The sequence below is a fragment of the Pseudophryne corroboree genome, chromosome 5, assembly GCF_028390025.1.
Source record: "Pseudophryne corroboree isolate aPseCor3 chromosome 5, aPseCor3.hap2, whole genome shotgun sequence".
Classification (NCBI taxonomy): domain Eukaryota; kingdom Metazoa; phylum Chordata; class Amphibia; order Anura; family Myobatrachidae; genus Pseudophryne; species Pseudophryne corroboree.
Window position 1 is genome coordinate 91,812,816 of NC_086448.1, and position 24,357 is coordinate 91,837,172.

General features: G+C 44.9%; 1 long non-coding RNA gene across 1 annotated transcript in view; it reads left to right on the plus strand.

The window, feature by feature from the left end:
• LOC134928807 (uncharacterized) overlaps nt 1–24,357 on the plus strand; it is an 87,075-nt gene that overhangs the window by 58,556 nt on the left and 4,162 nt on the right. Inside the window, exon 2 of the long non-coding RNA XR_010178025.1 lies at nt 1,650–1,715. This is a non-coding gene — a long non-coding RNA (uncharacterized LOC134928807). The remainder of the gene's footprint in view (nt 1–1,649; nt 1,716–24,357) is intronic.

Genomic DNA, 24,357 nt, shown 5'->3' on the forward strand with positions numbered 1-24,357 from the left:
TGACAGCAGAATCCCGACGCTCAGATGATGACGCACCCCAGTAAGTATTTTAACCGTAACCCTACCCCTAACCCACCCATACTGCAGCCTAACCCTGACCATCCCCTCCCGCAGCCTAATTCTAACTGCCTCCCCCCTTGCAGCCTAACCCTACCCCCTGCAGCCTAACCCAAACCTCCTCCCATAGCCTAACCATCCCTCCCCACAGTCTAACTCTAACCGTCCCCTCCCGCAGCCTAACCCTAACTGCCCTCTTCCTGCAGCCTAACCCTAACTGCCCCCTTCCTGCAGCCTAACCCTAACTGCCCCCTTCCTGCAGCCTAACCCTAACGGCCCCCTTCCTGTAGCCTAACCCTAACTGCCCCCTTCCTGCAGCCTAAACCTAACTGCCCCCTTCCTGCAGCCTAACCCTAACGGCCCCCTTCCTGCAGCCTAATCCTAACTGCCCCCTTCCTGCAGCCTAAACCTAACTGCCCCCTTCCTGCAGCCTAACCCTAACGGCCCCCTTCCTGCAGCCTAACCCTAACTGCCCCCTTCCTGCAGGCTAATCCTAACTGCCCCCTTCCTGCAGCCTAAACCTAACTGCCCCCTTCCTGCAGCCTATCCCTAACTGCCCCCTTCCTGCAGCCAAACCCTAACTGCCCCCTTCCTGCAGCCTAAACCTAACTTCCCCCTTTCTGCAGCCTAACCCTAACTGCCCCTTTCCTGCAGCCTAACCCTAACTGCCCCCTTCCTGCAGCCTAACCCTAACTGCTCCCTTCCTGCAGCCTAACCGTAACTGCCTCCCGAAGCTTAACCCTAAACATCGCCTCCTGCATCTTTACCCCATTTGACTAACCCAAACCCCAGTACTTACAGTTGGGATTCTGAATGCTGGGATTCTGCTGACGGCATTCTGTCTGGATTCTCACCGCATCCCATGTTTTTGATGCCAGTGTATCCTTAACCCTAACGTTAACCCTAATGCTAACAGTAACCGTAAACCTAACGCTAACCCTGGCTCCAATGCAACTGGCGACATTTTGCCAATGGCAACCTTTCATACAGTATGTCGACATACTGTACATTTTTCAGGTGTCGACATTTATCTCACTGACATGTTACATAGAAACATAGAGTTTGACGACAGATAAGAACCACTTGGCACATCTAGACTGCCCTTTTTTATTTTTTTTACATTATTTTTATCTCTAACCTTGTTTGATCCTTTTTTCTTTGTAAGGATATCCTTATGTCTATCCCATGCATGTTTAAATTGCTCTATTTTCTTACCCTCTACCACCTCTGATGGGAGGCTATTCCATTTGTCCACTACCCTTTCTGTGAAGTAATTTTTCCTCAAATTTCCCCTGAACCTCCCCCCCTCCAGTCTCAGTGCATGTCCTCGTGTCCTATTGCTTCTCTTCATTTGGAGAATGTTTCCCTCCTGGACTTTGTTAAAACCCTTGATATACTGTATGTTAGTGTAACCTCACCTTACTTATGGTGTGCCTCCACCCAAGCATAGACACCCAGGCTAGCTTGGGCAAGCCTTCCTCTAATGGGATAGGAGGGTGTGCAATATTCTATTGTATAGTTGTTGTTATGGAATAAGTGTTTATAATGATCTTGGGTCCTCACCTGTTGTTTAAATGTCTCTTCCTTTTCAGATTCCTCTTCTCTTTTCCAGTGTCTCCAAATAATAAAGATCAAATACTCGGTATACACTATAACAGGTAAGTGGTTTATTTTCTTTCTCTTTTCTTTTAAAGACTAATCACGGGTGAATCCCTGTTCAAAGTATTGCTTATACATATACATATATTATTATATTATATTATATTATCTTTCTTACAATACTGCATTAAATGTAACATAAATTTCCGCATGCATTACACAAAATTACCTACCACAGTCGATCGGACTATGGACCCGGGATTTTGTTTAAAAAATACCATATTACTCTTTACCATTGGTACCAATATACAATTTGATTAAAGTAAGAAATAATTGTATAAATGATCCACCTGTTCAAGTTCATGAATCGGTCAGTATTAACTCCTTAGATTGGGATAGTTGGTCCTTATATAATTACAGTTTTACACGCTGCTAAGGGGATATGCGATGGGCAATCTTCTTCCCCTTTCAGCGTTCTTCAGACTAATGATGGGTAATCTTTCAGTGGTTAGTATCCTTTACCCTAACCGGTTATGTAGAAGGGCTGGGTCCTCTTGTAATAACACTCCAGTACAATAGTCCCAAGGGGGGTTTTATCCCCAATATGTTCCTTTCAAAGCAACAGTATGCTCTCAATATGGTCACATCTGGGAATAATTATCTATATTTTTGAACTATACCAATACAGAATAGACTAATAATTCCATTTGGGTCTCTTAAGTCTCCGGAGATTCTTCTTGAATATTCGCAAATATATATTTACACGGTTGTTCATAAAGTAGTAAGTTATAATTTAGCTGTCCCTATAAATATATATATATATATATATACACAGCAGACAGGTGCGGCACTCAGGAAAAAATAACAGACTCAGGAAAGTTGTATATCAACGTTTCGGTGTATTACCGTCTTCAGGATATAAAATACAAACAAACAAAATCTTACCTTAAATTGCTATCTCACCCAGTGAAAAGCAGGCAGTGTTTGACGTGCATCCACGGCCGCCGCCGGACCGGAAGCGAGGCGCAGCTCACGTCAACATTACCCACAACGGCATGTCCGCGCTTCAGCTGTGCGGCGCATGCTTGTGACATCACCTTCACCATCACCATAACAACCACAATGTACACAACAACATCACTGAAAGAGAAAGTAACATAGCGTATAGTATAATCATATCTGCAGAATATACTTATACAAGTATCTACATTCCTGCTTTGATTGAGAGCATCAGGCAATGATTATTAGATGATTCTAGATATATTCTATCAGCATAAATAGATTTATGTGACTTCATATGAACATGGACCACGTGATTGTTTCATTAAGTCCTCGAGGACTAACTGTCTCCAATCTATGTATCCATTCTGTTTCACGTTTAAGTAGAAGTCGATTACGATCACCACCTCTACGTAAGGGGGGGATGTGGTCGATCATTCTATACTTCAGGCTAGATATACTATGTCTATTTACTAGAAAGTGTCGGGCAACTGGTTGTTCGCTCTTACCACTATTAATGGCAGCTCTAATTGCCGACCTATGTGCCGACATTCTCTCTTTGAATTTGCATTGGGTCTTCCCAATGTAAGAAAGTCCGCAAGGACAGATAATCTGATAGACCACATGTGTACTATTACAGGTGAGATGGTGTCTGATTTGGTACATCCTACCTGAATGTGGATGTGGGAACCTATCACCCGGAATCATAAAACTGCATGTAGCACATGTACATCTGAAACAGCCCCATTTTTTATTAGCTAGAAAATGAGTGGCTTTATTGGGATCACTGATGTCAGTGCGAACAAGTAAGTCCCTAAGATTTTTTTCACGGGTATAACATGGCATTATCATCTGCTGTCCCAAGTGAAGGGACCTATCTGATTGTATGATTGGCCATCTGCTCTTAGTAATTTTTTTGATATCAGGGGATAAATCATTGTATCTACTTACAAACGGGAATCTATCAGATGACATTCCTTTTGCCTTTTTCTGTAATAAAGTAGACCTGTCAAGTTTAAGGACCTTATCTTTAATATTGCATAAATTCCTGTAATCATAGCCGCGCTCAACAAATTTCTGTACCATTTCATCAAGTTGCCTACATGCCTCATCTGGATCGGAATTAATTCTACGTGTTCTTATCATCTGAGAGTAGGGTAAACCTAGTTTGAGTTCACGTGGATGGTTACTGTTAATATGTAAAATAGTGTTGCGGTCCGTAGGTTTATTAAATACAGATGTAGTCAATCCTTCTGGGGTTACTGTAATCTGGACATCCAGAAAGTGGATCTGTGATTGACTCATCTCTACTGTAAGTTTTACTGGGCAGTCAGAATCATTGTGCAGGTTAATTAACGATCTGAAATTATCTTCAGTACCCTGCCAAATTAAAAACAGGTCGTCTATATACCGCATATAACAGATAACCTTAGAACACACTTCTTGATTAGAAAAAAATAAATCCTGTTCAATATCAAACATATAACAATTCGAGTATGCTGGGGCTACAGAAGACCCCATAGCACACCCAAGTCTCTGTATGTAATAGTCCCCATCAAACAAAAAGTAATTTCTGGTCAAAATAAATTCTAAAAGCTGTAACAAAAATTCAACAAAAGCTGGTGTTAATTGATCATCAGTTGTCAGGATCTTTTTCACCGCAGAGATCCCTATATCATGGGGGATAATTGTATAAAGGCTAGTGACATCTGCCGTCACTAGCCAGACCCCACCTGGTAATGGGCCAACTGTGGATAATTTATTTAAAAAGCTGGTTGTGTCAAGAAGAAAGAACTCATTGCTCTGAATAAGAGGTTGTAAGATAGCATCGAGTAAGGTAGCGGCTGGTTGAGACAGGGATCCCCTGGCAGAGATTATAGGTCTGCCTGGGGGAGGGGAGATGCCCTTATGTATTTTAGGCAAACTATATAGTATGGGGGTGATAGGATATTCAGGTATAAGTATGTTACCCAGTTCATCTGTTATAATGGCTGCTGTTTTCGCTCCATAGATGATACTCTCCAGTTCCTTTTTAAAGATGGTACCAGGATCAGAGACCAATTTTCCGTAAGTGTCCTGATCACTTAGTTGTCTCAAGATTTCGGCTCGGTAATCAGTGAGGTCTTGTAATACTATTGCCCCGCCCTTATCAGCGGGACGAATAATAAGATCCTTGTTAGAGGACAGTGATTTGATGGCATGACGTTCCAAGATGGTGAGATTGGGATGATGATTTTTATTATTCACTTGTAGTTGATTAACGTCATCCTCTAACAATCTCATAAATGTTTTTATTGAAGCATTTAGAGACACAGGTTCAAATGTTGATTTTGCTGCAAATTGTTTCATCTGTGCAGGAATAACCCATTTGTCATTAATGGGGGCACATTCTTTATTCCCAAAAAATTCTCTTAACTTCAGTTTCCTCTGTAGTTTGTACTTGTCTACTTGCCACTGCTGCGTGTTAAAGGGACATGTAGGTATATATGAAAGTCCTTTTTGTAGAAGACTGAACTCCGATTGAGATAGTTCATATGAGGAGAGGTTGCAAACTACCTCCTTTGCTGGACTGGCGGTTTTCTGCCACGTCCTTTGTCGCCGGCATTGTCCACCTCGTCTTGTTGGTCTATGGCCTGGGTGGCATATTTCCTGCGTGTGGTTACCGCTAAAGGGATAATTCGCTTTTGACGTCGCCCAACGGGTTTTTTACCAGATTCACTGGCACTGCTAGATTGCTCTTGTGAGGAGGCCGTATCGTGCATGGATTTCGGATATCGGCGGTTTCGTTGGAAGTTCCGTCTCGTGTTATTGCCTTCGTTACCTCCTGTGAGCCATCTATACACTTTATGATATTCATAGTCGTTATCTACTTTCTGGGCTTTCTCCTTTTTAAATTTTATAAGATCACGTTTATAGATAGAGATTTGATTCTCCAATTTCGCGATCCAATCCGTCTCTGTGTCGACACTTAGTGCAGGTAGATGAATTTTCTCAAAGGCATCAATTTTCTCCTTGATTGCTGATAGTTCTTTATTAGATTGATCAATAACCAGAATGATCAAGTCATAGGAACATTTGTTCAGTATTCCTGTCCATTTTTTACAAAAACCAGGATCATATCGGCCAATCGTGGGACAATTCCTTATCCGGAATCCCCTTGGTATTTTTTTGGATCTATAATAGTCACTCAAAGTTATAGAGTGATAGTAGAAGTCTAGTTCTTTTCTTTTAAGCCGTAGTAGGTCTCTGTAGATAATGTCAGTACTAGTAGCCTCAGGGCTATCTTTGAGGCAATCCTTCTGGAGTATACCATCAATCTCGACATCAGAGAACCCAAATGTATCCCCAATCGGGTACAACGCAGGGTTAAAAGGTAAATCATCATTAAATTCAGCCATTTCTTCCACACACCTACCAGTGTGTAATACTCACTCACCGTGCTCGGTGATCATGCAATGATGCTCTCAATGTAGGGAGAGACCACTGAGTATCAAGATGCTGTTGTGTGCAGTGTCCTTGATAAAAACAATCACAGTTTGTGAACAAAATCCATATGTTTGGGTAATATAGCAAATCCCAACAAAAGCGGAGGGTGCCACGTTAAGAAGGTTTCCAAATGTATAATTGGGCTTCTTTCTAAATATCACATACACAGTAGCTGGCACTCGCTGGATCCATACTAATATAGCGTGTCCTGGTGCCCTCACATGCTGGTATCCCCAGCAGTATGTACACAGCAGACAGGTGCGGCACTCAGGAAAAAATAACAGACTCAGGAAAGTTGTATATCAACGTTTCGGTGTATTACCGTCTTCAGGATATAAAATACAAACAAACAAAATCTTACCTTAAATTGCTATCTCACCCAGTGAAAAGCAGGCAGTGTTTGACGTGCATCCACGGCCGCCGCCGGACCGGAAGCGAGGCGCAGCTCACGTCAACATTACCCACAACGGCATGTCCGCGCTTCAGCTGTGCGGCGCATGCTTGTGACATCACCATCACCATAACAACCACAATGTACACAACAACATCACTGAAAGAGAAAGTAACATAGCGTATAGTATAATCATATCTGCAGAATATACTTATACAAGTATCTACATTCCTGCTTTGATTGAGAGCATCAGGCAATGATTATTAGATGATTCTAGATATATTCTATCAGCATAAATAGATTTATGCTGATAGAATGTCACAAGCATGCGCCGCACAGCTGAAGCGCGGACATGCCGTTGTGGGTAATGTTGACGTGAGCTGCGCCTCGCTTCCGGTCCGGCGGCGGCCGTGGATGCACGTCAAACACTGCCTGCTTTTCACTGGGTGAGATAGCAATTTAAGGTAAGATTTTGTTTGTTTGTATTTTATATCCTGAAGACGGTAATACACCGAAACGTTGATATACAACTTTCCTGAGTCTGTTATTTTTTTCCTGAGTGCCGCACCTGTCTGCTGTGTACATACTGCTGGGGATACCAGCATGTGAGGGCACCAGGACACGCTATATTAGTATGGATCCAGCGAGTGCCAGCTACTGTGTATGTGATATTTAGAATTAAGCCCAATTATACATTTGGAAACCTTCTTAACGTGGCACCCTCCGCTTTTGTTGGGATTTGCTATATTACCCAAACATATGGATTTTGTTCACAAACTGTGATTGTTTTTATCAAGGACACTGCACACAACAGCATCTTGATACTCAGTGGTCTCTCCCTACATTGAGAGCATCATTGCATGATCACCGAGCACGGTGAGTGAGTATTACACACTGGTAGGTGTGTGGAAGAAATGGCTGAATTTAATGATGATTTACCTTTTAACCCTGCGTTGTACCCGATTGGGGATACATTTGGGTTCTCTGATGTCGAGATTGATGGTATACTCCAGAAGGATTGCCTCAAAGATAGCCCTGAGGCTACTAGTACTGACATTATCTACAGAGACCTACTACGGCTTAAAAGAAAAGAACTAGACTTCTACTATCACTCTATAACTTTGAGTGACTGTTATAGATCCAAAAAAATACCAAGGGGATTCCGGATAAGGAATTGTCCCACGATTGGCCGATATGATCCTGGTTTTTGTAAAAAATGGACAGGAATACTGAACAAATGTTCCTATGACTTGATCATTCTGGTTATTGATCAATCTAATAAAGAACTATCAGCAATCAAGGAGAAAATTGATGCCTTTGAGAAAATTCATCTACCTGCACTAAGTGTCGACACAGAGACGGATTGGATCGCGAAATTGGAGAATCAAATCTCTATCTATAAACGTGATCTTATAAAATTTAAAAAGGAGAAAGCCCAGAAAGTAGATAACGACTATGAATATCATAAAGTGTATAGATGGCTCACAGGAGGTAACGAAGGCAATAACACGAGACGGAACTTCCAACGAAACCGCCGATATCCGAAATCCATGCACGATACGGCCTCCTCACAAGAGCAATCTAGCAGTGCCAGTGAATCTGGTAAAAAACCCGTTGGGCGACGTCAAAAGCGAATTATCCCTTTAGCGGTAACCACACGCAGGAAATATGCCACCCAGGCCATAGACCAACAAGACGAGGTGGACAATGCCGGCGACAAAGGACGTGGCAGAAAACCGCCAGTCCAGCAAAGGAGGTAGTTTGCAACCTCTCCTCATATGAACTATCTCAATCGGAGTTCAGTCTTCTACAAAAAGGACTTTCATATATACCTACATGTCCCTTTAACACGCAGCAGTGGCAAGTAGACAAGTACAAACTACAGAGGAAACTGAAGTTAAGAGAATTTTTTGGGAATAAAGAATGTGCCCCCATTAATGACAAATGGGTTATTCCTGCACAGATGAAACAATTTGCAGCAAAATCAACATTTGAACCTGTGTCTCTAAATGCTTCAATAAAAACATTTATGAGATTGTTAGAGGATGACGTTAATCAACTACAAGTGAATAATAAAAATCATCATCCCAATCTCACCATCTTGGAACGTCATGCCATCAAATCACTGTCCTCTAACAAGGATCTTATTATTCGTCCCGCTGATAAGGGCGGGGCAATAGTATTACAAGACCTCACTGATTACCGAGCCGAAATCTTGAGACAACTAAGTGATCAGGACACTTACGGAAAATTGGTCTCTGATCCTGGTACCATCTTTAAAAAGGAACTGGAGAGTATAATCTATGGAGCGAAAACAGCAGCCATTATAACAGATGAACTGGGTAACATACTTATACCTGAATATCCTATCACCCCCATACTATATAGTTTGCCTAAAATACATAAGGGCATCTCCCCTCCCCCAGGCAGACCTATAATCTCTGCCAGGGGATCCCTGTCTCAACCAGCCGCTACCTTACTCGATGCTATCTTACAACCTCTTATTCAGAGCAATGAGTTCTTTCTTCTTGACACAACCAGCTTTTTAAATAAATTATCCACAGTTGGCCCATTACCAGGTGGGGTCTGGCTAGTGACGGCAGATGTCACTAGCCTTTATACAATTATCCCCCATGATATAGGGATCTCTGCGGTGAAAAAGATCCTGACAACTGATGATCAATTAACACCAGCTTTTGTTGAATTTTTGTTACAGCTTTTAGAATTTATTTTGACCAGAAATTACTTTTTGTTTGATGGGGACTATTACATACAGAGACTTGGGTGTGCTATGGGGTCTTCTGTAGCCCCAGCATACTCGAATTGTTATATGTTTGATATTGAACAGGATTTATTTTTTTCTAATCAAGAAGTGTGTTCTAAGGTTATCTGTTATATGCGGTATATAGACGACCTGTTTTTAATTTGGCAGGGTACTGAAGATAATTTCAGATCGTTAATTAACCTGCACAATGATTCTGACTGCCCAGTAAAACTTACAGTAGAGATGAGTCAATCACAGATCCACTTTCTGGATGTCCAGATTACAGTAACCCCAGAAGGATTGACTACATCTGTATTTAATAAACCTACGGACCGCAACACTATTTTACATATTAACAGTAACCATCCACGTGAACTCAAACTAGGTTTACCCTACTCTCAGATGATAAGAACACGTAGAATTAATTCCGATCCAGATGAGGCATGTAGGCAACTTGATGAAATGGTACAGAAATTTGTTGAGCGCGGCTATGATTACAGGAATTTATGCAATATTAAAGATAAGGTCCTTAAACTTGACAGGTCTACTTTATTACAGAAAAAGGCAAAAGGAATGTCATCTGATAGATTCCCGTTTGTAAGTAGATACAATGATTTATCCCCTGATATCAAAAAAATTACTAAGAGCAGATGGCCAATCATACAATCAGATAGGTCCCTTCACTTGGGACAGCAGATGATAATGCCATGTTATACCCGTGAAAAAAATCTTAGGGACTTACTTGTTCGCACTGACATCAGTGATCCCAATAAAGCCACTCATTTTCTAGCTAATAAAAAATGGGGCTGTTTCAGATGTACATGTGCTACATGCAGTTTTATGATTCCGGGTGATAGGTTCCCACATCCACATTCAGGTAGGATGTACCAAATCAGACACCATCTCACCTGTAATAGTACACATGTGGTCTATCAGATTATCTGTCCTTGCGGACTTTCTTACATTGGGAAGACCCAATGCAAATTCAAAGAGAGAATGTCGGCACATAGGTCGGCAATTAGAGCTGCCATTAATAGTGGTAAGAGCGAACAACCAGTTGCCCGACACTTTCTAGTAAATAGACATAGTATATCTAGCCTGAAGTATAGAATGATCGACCACATCCCCCCCTTACGTAGAGGTGGTGATCGTAATCGACTTCTACTTAAACGTGAAACAGAATGGATACATAGATTGGAGACAGTTAGTCCTCGAGGACTTAATGAAACAATCACGTGGTCCATGTTCATATGAAGTCACATAAATCTATTTATGCTGATAGAATATATCTAGAATCATCTAATAATCATTGCCTGATGCTCTCAATCAAAGCAGGAATGTAGATACTTGTATAAGTATATTCTGCAGATATGATTATACTATACGCTATGTTACTTTCTCTTTCAGTGATGTTGTTGTGTACATTGTGGTTGTTATGGTGATGGTGAAGGTGATGTCACAAGCATGCGCCGCACAGCTGAAGCGCGGACATGCCGTTGTGGGTAATGTTGACGTGAGCTGCGCCTCGCTTCCGGTCCGGCGGCGGCCGTGGATGCACGTCAAACACTGCCTGCTTTTCACTGGGTGAGATAGCAATTTAAGGTAAGATTTTGTTTGTTTGTATTTTATATCCTGAAGACGGTAATACACCGAAACGTTGATATACAACTTTCCTGAGTCTGTTATTTTTTCCTGAGTGCCGCACCTGTCTGCTGTGTACATACTGCTGGGGATACCAGCATGTGAGGGCACCAGGACACGCTATATTAGTATGGATCCAGCGAGTGCCAGCTACTGTGTATGTGATATATATATATATATATATATATATCTATCTGGTGTCCAGGATACTACTCTTTATTTGCTATCCGCTACTGGGCATAGGATTTGTAGATATATTGAGGTTTTAGTCCAACAGCCAAGTTTCCTGTATCAACTCCCTATGCCATCTAATGACTTAGTGCTACTCCATATAAATAATGTTACATGAGGACGTCAGTATGATATTAATACTTGTGCAATCCACTACATATGACTGTCCCCAACAGGTTGACTTCAGGGTAACCCTGTTATAAGGGTCCCTTAATTAGTGGTGGGGAATAGAGTCTGGATTTTAGTGATACAATCCTCCCTTCAGGCTTCTGGAGAGTTAATTATTATATCACCCACCTCTGAGGGAGTATCTCCAGTTTATAGCTCCTCCCGCTGTGGGCTTGTTCTGTCCCTCCGCCTCTCAGTAGGCGGGCCTTGCTAGGATTGCGTAGTATATCCGGTCTAGCCGCAATGACGGGGACTCGTTCCTCTCCCTGCTGGCGGCTGTCTCTCCCCTCGGTTCCGTGCGGCCAACACTCCTCAGGTCAGTTGCTTTTCCGCGATCACAGCGCTTCCCCGTTCTGGCTCTCTCCGACTCTCTCCCTCCTCTCCGTACTGCGCACTTCAGTTTTTTTTCTTTTTCCTCGTGCCCTCTCCCCAACCGTCTCTCCCCTCGTGCAGACCCCCCTTGGCCGTGCAGCTCGCGGGGCTCTGGAAGCTTCCAGCCTCCCATTCACCTGAATTAAACATAACAGCCCCATATACACTGGTCTACCCCCATGTAATACATATATTTCTCTATCGTCCTAAGTGGATGCTGGGGTTCCTGAAAGGACCATGGGGAATAGCGGCTCCGCAGGAGACAGGGCACAAAAAAGTAAAGCTTTTACCAGATCAGGTGGTGTGCACTGGCTCCTCCCCCTATGACCCTCCTCCAGACTCCAGTTAGATTTTGTGCCCGAACGAGAAGGGTGCAATCTAGGTGGCTCTCCTAAAGAGCTGCTTAGAGAAAGTTTAGCTTAGGTTTTTTACTTTACAGTGAGTCCTGCTGGCAACAGGATCACTGCAACGAGGGACTTAGGGGAGAAGTAGTGAACTCACCTGCGTGCAGAGTGGATTTGCTGCTTGGCTACTGGACACTAGCTCCAGAGGGACGATCACAGGTACAGCCTGGATGGTCACCGGAGCCGCGCCGCCGGCCCCCTTGCAGACGCTGAAGAGAGAAGAGGTCCAAAATCGGCGGCTGAAGACTCCTGAGTCTTCATAAAGGTAGCGCACAGCACTGCAGCTGTGCGCCATTTTCCTCTCAGCACACTTCACACAACAGTCACTGAGGGTGCAGAGCGCTGGGGGGGGCGCTCTGAGAGGCAAATAAAAACCTTATTAGAGGCAAAAAATACCTCACATATAGCCCACAGAGGCTATATGGAGATATTTAACCCCTGCCTAACTTCAAAAATAGCGGGAGACGAGCCCGCCGTAAAAGGGGCGGGGCCTATCTCCTCAGCACACAGCGCCATTTTCTCTCACAGAAAAGCTGGAGAGAAGGCTCCCAGGCTCTCCCCTGCACTGCACTACAGAAACAGGGTTAAAACAGAGAGGGGGGGCACTGATTTTGGCGATATTGTATATATATAAAAGATGCTATAAGGGAGAAACACTTATATAAGGTTGTCCCTATATAATTATAGCGTTTTTGGTGTGTGCTGGCAGACTCTCCCTCTGTCTCCCCAAAGGGCTAGTGGGTCCTGTCCTCTGTCAGAGCATTCCCGGTGTGTGTGCTGTGTGTCGGTACGTGTGTGTCGACATGTATGAGGACGATGTTGGTGAGGAGGCGGAGAAATTGCCTGTAATGGTGATGTCACTCTCTAGGGAGTCGACACCGGAATGGATGGCTTATTTAGAGAATTACGTGAGAATGTCAACACGCTGCAAGGTCGGTTGACGACATGAGACGGCCGACAATCTATTAGGACCGGTCCAGGCGTCTCAGAAACACCGTCAGGGGTTTTAAAAACGCCCATTTACCTCAGTCGGTCGACACAGACACAGACACGGACACTGAATACAGTGTCGACGGTGAATAAACAAACGTATTTCTCATTAGGGCCACACGTTAAGGGCAATGAAGGAGGTGTTACGTGTTTCTGATACTACAAGTACCACAAGAAAGGGTATTATGTGGGAGTGGAAAAAACTACCTGTAGTTTTTCCTGAATCAGATAAAATAAAATGAAGTGTGTGATGATGCGTAGGGTTACCCCGATAGCAAATATTGGCGTTATACCCTTTCCCGCCAGAAATTAGGGTACGTTGGGAAACACCCCTTAGGGTGATAAGGCGCTCACACGCTTATCAAGTGGCGTTACCGTCTCCAGATACGGCCGCCCTCAAGGAGCCAGCTGATAGGAAGCTAAAAAAATATCCTAAAAAGTATATACACACATACGGTGGTTATACTGCGACCAGCGATCGCCATCAGCCTGGAGATGCAGTGCTGGGTTGGCTTGGTCGGATTCCCTGACTGAAAATATTTTATTCATGTAGAGCATTTAATAGGATGCATTCTATATATATGTATGTGAGATGCACAGAGGGATATTTGCTCTCTGGCATCAAGATAAGTGCGTTGTCCATATCTCCCAGAAGATGTCAGGGACACGACAGTGGTCAGGTGATACAGATCCCATACGGCAGATGGAAGTATTGCTGTATAAAGGGAAGGAGTTATTTGGGGGTCGGTCCATCGGACCTGGGGACCACAGCAACAGCTGGGAAAACCTTTTTTACCCCAAGTTACATCTCAGCTAAAAAAGACACCGTCTTTTCAGCCTCAATCTTTCCTTTCCCATGAGGGCATGCAGGCAAAAGGCCAGTCATATCTGCCCAGACATAGAGGTAAGGGAAGTAGACTGCAGCAGGCAGCCCTTTCCCAGGAAAAGAAGCCCTCCACCGCGTCTGCCAAGTCCTCAGCATGACGCTGGGGCCGTGCAAGCGGACTCAAGGTGGGGGGGTAGTCTCAAGAGTCTCAGGGCGCAGTGGGATCACTCGCAAGTTGACCCCTAGATCGTACGAGTATTATCCCAGGGGTAAAGATTGGAGAGTCGAGACATCTTCTCCTCGCAGGTTCCTGAAGTCTGCTTTACCAACGGCTCCCTCCGACAGGGAGGCAGCATTGGAAACAATTCACAAGCTGTATATCCAGCAGGTGATAATCAAAGTACCCCTCCTACGACAAGGAAAAGGGTATTATTTTTCCACACTATATTGTGGTACTGAAGCCAGACGGCTTGGTGACACATAGTCTAAATCTAAAATGTTTTGAACACTTACATAAAAGGTTCAAATCGAGATAAAGTCACTCAGAGCAGTGATAGCGAACCGGAAAAAAGGGGACTATATGGTGTCCCTGGACATCAAGGATTACCTCCATGTCCAAATTTTGTCCTTCTCATCAAGGGTACCTCTGGTTCGTGGTACAGAACTGTCAATATCAGTTTCAGACGATGCCGTTTGAATTATCCACGGCACCCCGGGCCTTTTTACCAAGGTAATGGCCGAAAAGATGTTTCTTCAAAGAAAAAAGGCATCTAAATTATCCCTTACTTGCACGACCTAAAAAGGGCAAGTTCCAGAGAACAGTTGGAGGTCGGAAGAGCACTATCTAAAGTAGTTTTTCGACGGCACGACTGGATTCTAAATATTCCAAGAATCGCAGCTGTTTTCCGACGATACGTCTGCTGTTCCTAGGGATGATTCTGGACACGGTTCAGAAAAAGGTTTTTCTTCCCGAGGAAAAAGCCAAGGAGTTATCCGACCTGTCAGGAACCTCCTAAAACCAGGAAAGGTGTCTGTACATCAATGCACAAGAGTCCTGGGAAAAATGGTGGCTTTTTACGAAGCAATTCCATTCGGCAGATTCCATGCAAGAATTTTCCAAAGGGATCTGTTGGACAAATGGTCAGGGTCGCATCCTCAGATGCACCTGCGAATAACCCGGTCGCCAAGGACAAGGGTATATCTTCTGTGGTGGTTGCAAAAGGCTCATCTATTGGAGGGCCGCAGATTCGGCATACAGGATTTGATCCTGGTGACCACGGACGCCAGCCTGAGAGGTTGGGGAGCAGTCACACAAGGAAGAAACTTCCAGGGGGTATGGACGAACCTGGAAAAGTCTCTTCACATAAACATTCTGGTACTAAGAGCAATCTAAAATGCTCTAAGCCAGGCGGAACCACTCCTGCAAGGAAAACCGGTGTTGATTCAGTCGGACAACATCACGGCGGTCGCCCATGTAAACAGACAGGGCGGCACAAGAAGCAGGAGTGCAATGGCAGAAGCTGCCAAGATTCTTCGCTGGGCGGAGAATCACGTAATAGCACTGTCAGCAGTGTTCTTCCCGGGCGTGGACAACTGGGAAGCAGACTTCCTCAGCAGACACGATATTCACCCGGGAGAGGGGGGTCTTCATCCAGAAGTCTTCCACATGCTAATAAACTGTTGGGAAAGACCAATGGTAGACATGATGGCGTCTCGCCTCAACAAGAAACTGGACAAGTATTGCGCCAGGTCAAGAGATCCACAGGCAATAGCTGTGGACGCACTGGTAACACCTTGGGTGTACAAATCAGTATATGTGTTTCCTCCTCTGCCTCTCATACCAAAGGTATTGAAGATTATACGGTGAGGAGGAGTAAGAACAATACTAGTGGCTCCGGATGGCCAAGAAGGACTTGGTACCCGGAACTTCAAGAGTTGGTCACGGACGACCCGTGCCCTCTACTTCTGAGAAGGGACCTGCTACAACAGGGTCCCTGTCTCTTTCAAGACTTACCGCGGCTGCGTTTGACGGCATGGCGGTTGAACGCCAGATCCTAAAAGGGAAAGGCATTCCAGAAGAAGTCATTCCTACCTTGATTAAGGCAAGGAAGGAAGTCACCGCGAAACATTATCACCGCATTTGGCGAAAATATGTCGCGTGGTGCGAGGATCGGAGTGTTCCGACGGAGGAATTTCAACTGGGTCGTTTCCTACATTTCCTACAATCAGGATTGTCTATGGGTCTCAAATTGAGATCTATTAAGGTTCAAATTTCGGCCCTGTCAATATTCTTCCAAAAAGAATTGGCCTCAGTTCCTGAGGTACAGACTTTTGTTAAAGGAGTACTGCATATACAGCCTCCTGTGGTGCCTCCGGTGGCACCGTGGGATCTAAATGTAGTTTTAGATTTCCTCAAATCCCATTGGTTTGAACCATTGAAAAAGGTGGATTTTAAATATCTCACATGGAAAGTGACTATGTTACTGGCCCTGGCTTCCGCCAGGAGAGTATCTGAATTGGCGGCTTTATCTTATAAAAGCCCTTATCTAATCTTCCATTCGGATAGGGCAGAACTGAGGACTCGTCCGCATTTTCTCCCTAAGGTGGTATCAGCGTTTCACCTGAACCAACCTATTGTGGTGCCTGCGGCCACTGGCGACTTGGAGGACTCCAAGTTGTTGGACGTTGTCAGAGCCTTAAAAATATACATTTCAAGGACGGCTGAAGTCAGAAAATCTGACTCGCTGTTGATACTATATGCACCCAACAAGTTGGGTGCCCCTGCTTCTAAGCAGACGATTGCTCGTTGGATTTGTAACACAATTCAACTTGCTCATTCTGTGGCAGGCCTGCCACAGCCTAAATCTGTTAAGGCCCATTCCACAAGGAAGGTGGGCTCATCTTGGGCGGCTGCCCGAGGGGTCTCGGCATTACAATTCTGTCGAGCAGCTACGTGGTCGGGGGAAAACACGTTTGTAAAATTCTACAAATTTGATACCCTGGCAAAAGAGGACTTGGAATTCTCTCATTCGGTGCTGCAGAGTCATCCGCACTCTCCCGCCCGTTTGGGAGCTTTGGTATAATCCCCATGGTCCTTTCAGGAACCCCAGCATCCACTTAGGACGATAGAGAAAATAAGAATTTACTTACCGATAATTCTATTTCTCGGAGTCCGTAGTGGATGCTGGGCGCCCATCCCAAGTGCGGATTATCTGCAATACTGTACATAGTTATTGTTAACAAATTCGGGTTATATTGTTAAGGAGCCATCTTTAAGAGGCTCTTTCTGTTATCATACTGTTAACTGGGTTTAGATCACAAGTTGTACGGTGTGATTGGTGTGGCTGGTATGAGTCTTACCCGGGATTCAAATTGCCTCCCTTATTGTGTACGCTCGTCCGGGCACAGTACCTAACTGGAGTCTGGAGGAGGGTCATAGGGGGAGGAGCCAGTGCACACCACCTGATCTGGTAAAAGCTTTACTTTTTTGTGCCCTGTCTCCTGCGGAGCCGCTATTCCCCATGGTCCTTTCAGGAACCCCAGCATCCACTACGGACTCCGAGAAATAGAATTATCGGTAAGTAAATTCTTATTATATATCTCCAGCAGACTGTTATAATATTTTAAAATACAGTATACCTATACCTATCATTTAATATGAGTGATTACTTTATTATTTACATCAATTCATACCTAACCACTATAAAGGGTTACATTAGCCACGTCGGCATGAGTGTCAACTTTCAGGTGTTGATATTGTCCCTGTCGTCATGGTGACTGCATCCTGTGTAGGTTGATCACTCATTTGTGAACATAAAGTTCTAAAGTAAACGGTTTCTGCAACTATTACCGGTATGGTCAGGTTCTATCCGGGCTGGGAGAGGTGACGCGTTTCCTAATTTATATACTTTAGCTTGAATACTGGTGGCTGGATAGAAGCTGTACCACATCTAATCTATTATTTGTAATTTCTCTGACGTCCTAGTGGATGCTGGGAACTCCGTAAGGACCATGGGGAATAGCGGCTCCGCAAGAGACAGGGCACATCTAAAGAAAGCTTTAGGATCACCTGGTGTGCACTGGCTCCTCCCCCTATGACCCTCCTCCAAGCCTCAGTTAGATTTTCTGTGCCCGACGAGAAGGGTGCACACTAGGGGCTCTCCTGAGCTCTTTGTGAAAGTTTTAGTTTAGGTTTATTATTTTCAGTGAGACCTGCTGGCAACAGGCTCACTGCATCGAGGGACTAAGGGGAGAAGAAGCGAACTCACCTGCGTGCAGAGTGGATTGGGCTTCTTAGGCTACTGGACATTAGCTCCAGAGGGACGATCACAGGTTCAGCCTGGATGGGTCACCGGAGCCGCGCCGCCGGCCCCCTTACAGAGCCAGAAGAGCGAAGAGGTCCGGAAAAATCGGCGGCAGAAGACTTTCCTGTCTTCAGATAAAGGTAGGCGCACAGCACCGCAGCTGTGCGCCATTGCTCTCAGCACACTTCACACTCCGGTCACTGAGAGTGCAGGGCGCTGGGGGGGGCAGCGCCCTGAGACGCAATAAATCGATAGAAAACCTTTTATGGCTAAAATAAATGCATCACATATAACTCCTGGGCTATATGGATGCATTTAACCCCTGCCAAAACATACAAGAAAACGGATGATAAGGACGCCGAGAAAGGGGCGGAGCCTATCTCCTCAGCACACTGGCGCCATTTTCCCTCACAGCTCAGTTGGAGGGAAGCTCCCTGGCTCTCCCCTGCAGTCACTACACTACAGAAAGGGGTTAAAAAAGAGAGGGGGGCACAAATTAGGCGCAGTATAAACAATACAGCAGCTATAAGGGGAAAAACACTTATATAAGGTTATCCCTGTATATACATAGCGCTCTGGTGTGTGCTGGCAAACTCTCCCTCTGTCTCCCCAAAGGGCTAGTGGGGTCCTGTCCTCTATCAGAGCATTCCCTGTGTGTGTGCTGTGTGTCGGTACGTTTGTGTCGACATGTATGAGGAGAAAAATGAGGAGACGGAGTAGAGTGTCTGTAATAGTGTTGTCACCCCCTGGGGGGTCGACACCTGAGTGGATGTACTGTTGAAATTGCGTGACAGTGTCAGCTTTGTATAAAAGACAGTGGTTGACATGAGACAGCCGGCTACTCAGCTTGTGCATGTCCAGACGTCTCATACAGGGGCTCTAAAGCGCCCGTTACCTCAGATACAGACGCCGACACGGATACTGACTCCTGTGTCGACGGTGAAGAGACAACCGTGATTTCCAATAGGGCCACACATTGCATGATTGAGGCGATGGAAAAAGTTTACACTCTTCTGATAATATAAATACCACCAAAAAAAAAGGGGTATTATGTTTGGTGAGGAAAAACTTCCTGTAGTTTTCCTGAATCTGAGAAATAAAATGAGGTGTGTGATGATGCGTGGGTTTCCCCCCGATAACAATTGATAATTTCTAAAAAGTTATTGGCAGTATACCTTTTCCCGCCAGAGGTTAGGGTGCGTTGGGAAACACCCCCTAGGGGGGATAAGGCGCTCACACGCTTGTAAGAACAAGGGCTCTACCCTCTCTGGAGATGGCCGCCCTTAGGGATCCTGCTGATAGAAAGCAGGAGGGTATCCTAAAATGTATTTACACACATACTGGTGTTATACTGCGACCAGCAATCGCCTCAGCCTGGATGTGCAGTGCTGGGTTGGCGTGGTCGGATTCCCTGACTGGAAATTTGATATCCTAGATAAGGACAGTATATTATTGCCTATAGAGCAATTAAAAGATGCATTTCTATATATGCATGATGCACAGCGGAATATTTGCCGACTGGCATCAAGTATAAGTGCGTTGTCCAATTATACCAGTAAAGTGGTCAGGTGATGCGGATTCCAAACAGCATTTGGAAGTATTGCCTTAACAAAAAAGGGGATGTACCCCAGGTCGCCTCTCAAAATAAGACGCTGTATTATCAGGCGCAGTCCTGGTTGGCAAGCGGACAAAAGGGTTCCTCTTTTCTGCTCGTGACAGAGGGAGAGGAAAATGGCTGCAGAGATCAGCCAGTTCCAAGGAACAGAAACTCTTTTCCGCCTCTGCCAAGCCCTCAGTATGACGCTAGGGCTTTACAAGTTCAGGCACGGTGGGGTCCCGTTCTCAATGAATTTCAGTGCGCAGTGGGCTCACTCGCAAGTAGACCCCTGGATCCTTCAGGTAATATTTCAGGGGTACAAATTGGAATTCGAGACGTATCCCCCTCGCCGTTTCCAAAGGTCTGTTTTACCGACGTTTTCCGCTGACAGGGAGGCAGTTTTGGAAACCATTCACAAGCTGTATTCCCAGCAGGTGATAATCAAGATACCCCTCCTGCAACAGGGAACGGGGTATTATTCCACACTATTGTGGTACCGAAGCCAGACGGCTCGGTGAGACCGATTTTAAAATCTAAAATCTAAAATCTTTGAACACTTGCATACAGAGGTTCAAATTCAAAATTGAGTCACTCAGAGCAGTGATTGCAAACCTGGAAGAAGGGGACTACATGATGTCTCGGGACATCAAGGATGCTTACCTTCATGTCAAAATTTACCCTTCTCACCAAGGGTATTTCAGGTTATGGTACAGAACTGTCACTATCAGTTCGGACGCTGCCGTAGGGATGGTCCACGGCACCCCGGGTCTTTACCAAGGTAATGGCCGAAATGATATCCCTTCGAAGGAAGGAAATTTTAGTTATCCCTTACTTGGACGATTCCCTGATAAGGGTAAGATCCAGGGAACACTTGGAAGTCGGTGTAGCACTATCTCAGGTAGTGTTGCGGCAGCACGATTGGATTCTCAATATTCCAAAATCGCAGCTGGTTCCGACGACTTGTCTTCTGTTCCTAGGGATGATCCTGGACACAGTCCAGAAAGAAGGTGTTTCTCCCGGAGGAGAAAGCCAGGGAGTTATCCAAGCTAGTCAGGAACCTCCTAAAACCGAACCAAGTCTCAGTGCATCAATGCACAAGGGTTCTGGGTAAAAATGGTGGCTTCCTACGAAGCAATCCCATTCGGCAGATTCCACGCAAGACTTTCCAGTGGAACCTACTGGACAAATGGTCCGGGTCGCATCTTCAGATGCTTCAGCGGATAACCCTGTCACCGGGGACAAGGGTATCCCTCCTGTGGTGGTTGCAGAGTGCTCATCTTCTAGAGGGCCGCAGATTCGGCATTCGGGACTGGGTCCTGGTGGCCACGGATGCCAGCCTGCGAGGCTGGGGAGCAGTCACACAGGGAAGGAATTTCCAGGGCTTATGGTCAAGCCTGGAGACATCTCTTCATATAAACATTCTGGAACTAAGGGCCATTTACAATGCCCTAAGTCAAGCGAAACCCCTGCTTCAGGGTCAGGCGGTATTGATCCAATCGGACAACATCACGTCAGTCGCCCACGTAAACAGACAGGGCGGCACGGGAAGCAGGGGGGCAATGGCAGAAGCTGCAAGGATTCTTCGCTGGGCGGAAGATCATGTGATAGCACTGTCAGCAGTGTTCATTCCGGGAGTGGACAACTGGGAAGCAGACTTCCTCAGCAGACACGATCTACACCCGGGAGAGTGGGGACTTCATCCAGAAGTCTTCCACATGATTGTGAACCGTTGGGAAAAACCAAAGGTGGATATGATGGCGTCCCGCCTCAACAAAAAACTGGACAGGTATTGCGCCAGGTCAAGAGACCCTCAGGCAATAGCTGTGGACGCTCTGGTAACACCGTGGGTGTTCCAGTCCGTGTATGTGTTCCCTCCTCTGCCTCTCATACCAAAAGTACTGAGAATTATACGGCAAAGGGGAGTAAGAACGATACTCGTGGCTCCGGATTGGCCAAGAAGAACTTGGTATCCGGAACTTCAAGAGATGCTCACGGACGAACCGTGGCCTCTACCTCTAAGAAAGGACCTGCTCCAGCAGGGGCCTTGTTTGTTCCAAGACTTACCGCGGCTGCGTTTGACGGCTTGGTGGTTGAACGCCGGATCCTGAAGGAAAAAGGCATTCCAGATGAAGTCATCCCTACCCTGGTCAAGGCCAGGAAGGACGTAACCGCAAAACATTATCACCGCATTTGGCGAAAATATGTTGCGTGGTGGGAGGCCAAGAAGGCCCCTACAGAGGAATTTCAACTGGGTCGTTTCCTCCATTTCCTGCAAACAGGACTGTCTATGGGCCTAAAATTAGGGTCCATTAAGGTTCAATTTTCGGCCCTGTCGATTTTCTTCCAAAAGGAACTGGCTTCAGTGCCTGAAGTTCAGACATTTGTAAAAGGGGTACTGCATATACAGCCTCCTTTTGTGCCTCCAGTGGCACCTTGGGATCTCAATGTTGTGTTGAGTTTCCTAAAGTCACATTGGTTTGAACCACTCACCACTGTGGACTTAAAATATCTCACATGGAAGGTGACGATGCTGTTAGCCCTGGCTTCAGCCAGGCGTGTGTCAGAATTGGCGGCTTTATCATATAAAAGCCCTTATTTAATATTTCATTCTGACAGGGCAGAATTGAGGACTTGTCCTCAATTTCTACCTAAGGTGGTTTCTGCATTTCACATGAAGCAACCTATTGTGGTACCTGCGGCTACTAAGGACTTGGAGGATTCCAAGTTGCTTGACGTGGTCAGGGCCCTGTAAATATATGTTTTCCAGGACGGCTGGAGTCAGAAAATCTGACTCGCTGTTTATCCTGTATGCACCCAACAAACTGGGTGCTCCTGCTTCTAAGCAGACGATTGCTCGTTGGATTTGTAGTACAATTCAGCTTGCACATTCTGTGGCAGGCCTGCCACAGCCAAAAATCTTAAAATGCCCACTCCACAAGGAAGGTGGGCTCATCTTGGGCAGCTGCCCGAGGGGTCTCGGCTTTACAACTTTGCCGAGCAGTTACTTGGTCAGGAGCAAATACGTTTGTAAAATTCAAAAAATTTGATACCCTGGCTGAGGAGGACCTGGAGTTCTCTCATTCGGTGCTGCAGAGTCATCCGCACTCTCCCGCCCGTTTGGGAGCTTTGGTATAATCCCCATGGTCCTTACGGAGTTCCCAGCATCCACTAGGACGTCAGAGAAAATAAGAATTTACTTACCGATAATTCTATTTCTCGTAGTCCGTAGTGGATGCTGGGCGCCCATCCCAAGTGCGGATTGTCTGCAATACTGGTACATAATTATTGTTACCAAAAAATTCGGGTTATTGTTGTAGTGAGCCATCTTTTATAGAGGCTTCTCTATTATCATGCTGTTAACTGGGTTCAGATCACAAGTTGTACAGTGTGATTGGTGTGGCTGGTATGAGTCTTACCCGGGATTCAAAATCCTTCCTTATTGTGTACGCTCGTCCGGGCACAGTATCCTAACTGAGGCTTGGAGGAGGGTCATAGGGGGAGGAGCCAGTGCACACCAGGTGATCCTAAAGCTTTCTTTAGATGTGCCCTGTCTCCTGCGGAGCCGCTATTCCCCATGGTCCTTACGGAGTTCCCAGCATCCACTACGGACTACGAGAAATAGAATTATCGGTAAGTAAATTCTTATTTTTGCAAAGCAAACAAAAGTGATGAGGAGCAAATAAAACGACACACTACAGTAATATATTATGCAAAATGCATTCCAATGCAAGTTTACACAAATCTCCACTGTCATTGTCAGCCAGGAGACGCAGAGGATAAAGTTTGGCTTATGCACTGTTTAGTTATGGGTCCGCATTGCAGCAGCACAAACCACAGACCATAAAATTCGGGTCACACATTTATACGCAAGCCCAATAAGGAGTACATCTGTTGTTTGGAGAAAGTATAATCCCATCATGATTTTCATCAGGAATTTCAATTATGTCAAAACATTCTAATTGTGATTATGAAAAAAACAAACAAACACAAGTGTTAGAGGAAATACTAAATTGATTTGTTTGTTTGCTTACTTGCAAACTATTCCTACTTTCTCATCAGAATAATGAAAGCAATATTATCTTCTGAGGCATATTGCACGCTCATTATTTCTCTAGCTGCTCGTCATAGATTTGCTTTAGACATGAGTTATTCTGCAACTCTCTTTTATCTGACATTCTGGAAAATAAAATATAATGATATACAGTCTAATAAGATAGACACAAAACACTTTTTTATTTGGACATTAAGCCCAGCATCACTTAATTCAAATATTTTTAGTAGACTAAAGATAATACATATTTCCAATGTGTCATGTAGAGCTACTAAATGTGCATTAATATTTCAGATGCATTATAAAGCAATCTGTGGATGAGGGAATTAATCAGAGAATATTGCATTAGATATTAATCTCTGTCTGTGGATTAGGGTTGCTGCAAATTTATTGCTTGCAATAATATAGCAGTTATGATGGGTTTTAAATGGCTAGCTTTTCATGTGAAACATAATTTCAGATCTGAACTTTACAGTC